Below are 2,278 nucleotides of genomic sequence, written 5' to 3'. Positions count from 1 at the left end.
CTCCGGGGAAATCCTGCAGCCGCCCGGGTCTCACCCCTTCGCCCTCCCCTCCCCAGGGGCCTGAGCGGGTCCCGAGCTGAGGAAGGGGGGTGGAAACGTCCTGGGAGGGGGAAAGCGGTTTGAGGCTAAACCCACCTCTCCTCTCCCCCCACCAGGTACCAAACCCACCTCTCTCCCCGCTACCAGGCCGCCTTCCCGCACTGTCACTGCTTGAAGAAGAAGGTAGGTCCCTCCCTTCTTCAGCACCCTTGCTGTCGGTCTTGTTTTCCAGCAAACAGAAGGTAAAAAAGACGCGTTGAAACATCATTTCGATATTGCGCGTAATAAAGTAACCAGGGCGATTTTCTCGCCAGTAATTTATCACCAGTATAACCCCCCAAGCGAGCTGGGACCCAGTTCTGGGAAGGTCTAGGCCTGGGCGAGGCGAAGCCGGGGACGGTGCCACGGTGCGGGCACGTCCTGTGGACAAACCCCCGGCCATTTAACCCGGCCCGGCTGCGTGCGGGACACACAGCCGCCGCATCCCTGCCGAACTGCATAATTGTCCATCAAGGCAGGTTTTCCAAGTCCGTGCCCTGTGCCGGCCAGCCAGTTTGGCTTCCGAAAGCAAACAGCATCTGTAATCGTTTATGTCTTAAAAAGACCCGCAGCGGTACCAGGGTTTTGGGGGGCAGACGGAGGGAGGGGAGGATGCTCCCGTGTCGCTGCTCCCCCTCTGCGTCTCCCGTCTTCGGGATGGGGAGCGCAGCGGTTGACCTTCATGGGATAACTCGCGTGACTGGAGCTGATACCTATTTCGCTAACCTTTAGAAGAGCGGGCCTCTGTGCTATTTATTCTGCTGCTATTATTATTCCTGAGTGTGCCAATTTTGGAAAAGGGCTATTATGTTCATAAAAATGTAATCCTCTAACGTGCATCTTTTATACAGAAAATGGTGAGCAGGTGCTGATGAAAAATGAAAGCTATTTGCCAATCTTGTAAGTACCTTTTCATAAAAGCTGACACAAAGGAACTCTTCCATGCTTACAGTTCATCTTTTGTTCTGCTTGATTTACATTTAATATACATCAAAAGCCATTACGGAAGTGGGGATATAGCTGAAAATTTTTGTATTTTATAGGAAAAATAAAGATCAGAGAAAGAGGCTTGTCCGTGAAACCTTTTCCTTTTCAGACAGCAGCCAGCCTGTAAGTAATATTTATGAAAGCGTTCTTGGAGACATTCACAAAACACTAGCGATACGCGGGCTATTGAAGTTTGTGTACGGAGATGAGATGAGCCGTGAAGTTTGTTCATACCATAGTGTAACGGAGTTGTTCAGAAGTCTCATACCTTCCCTGGCTACATTAAACTGAATATAACTAATATATTCTCTCCTTACAAGCCGCAGTCTTTTACCTTTCTAGCGAGTAAATGGGATAAGATTTAGAAATCCCAGCTAACGTACGCAAAAAGCAGTTGTAGTCAAGTGCTGGGAAATATCCCGATGAAGCGAGTGGGGAAAGTTTGGCTTTTAAACACGTGCAATGGCTATAAAGACGGATGTTAAAGCAACACCACGTTAAGGTTAAGGCAAGGCTTTGTTTTGCCAAAGCCGTCTCGTGTTTGTAAATAACACTACAACATTCCAGACAAAGGGAGAGCAATCCTTTTGCTCTGGTATCGAGAAAAGCAGGTGCCCGAGTGTTTCACTATTCCTTGGCCTGGATGGAGGAAAAAAGCGGCTGTGTCTCTGAAATAATGCAGGAGGCAACAGCCTTCAAATCCTTCCCTTTAGTCTGAGCACGCAGACTAACTCAAGGCATTTGGATTTGATTGTAGTTTGTTTGCCAGTGCGATTTAGTGAGTATAATCCTGACCCTCCGCAATATATACATCGCGTGTAAGCAGACGTCTCCTAGCTGCTGTCATTTCTGCCATCAGGTAGCTCGTACCTTTCAGCGTTTATTGTCATTTAAAGAAAAAACCGTCCTTAACCCTGAAATGATCAGCTGGTTTTGTATTCTCACTTTCACCTGGAAAGCCGTGAACATTGCAATAGCAGAAATACGGTCAGTGCAAGCAGAATGTTTATTAACTTTATGAGACTATATTGGTTCGGCATCGATTTTGTGTTGTAATTCAGAACAGCGTGCAACGTAAAGACTAAAAGGCAAAGTTACAGGTATTTTAAAATCCAAGACACTTAATCAGCCCTGGAGAAAGCTGACGTTAAGGATGTACGAAGTTGATACTGATCTTCATGTTCAAAACACGATGTTTTTTCCTATCCCAGGT

This window comes from Pygoscelis adeliae, unplaced genomic scaffold, assembly GCF_000699105.1.
Source record: "Pygoscelis adeliae isolate BGI_AS28 unplaced genomic scaffold, ASM69910v1 Scaffold919, whole genome shotgun sequence".
Classification (NCBI taxonomy): domain Eukaryota; kingdom Metazoa; phylum Chordata; class Aves; order Sphenisciformes; family Spheniscidae; genus Pygoscelis; species Pygoscelis adeliae.
The sequence above is the reverse complement of the archived record's forward strand: the minus strand, read 5'-3'. Positions refer to the sequence as shown.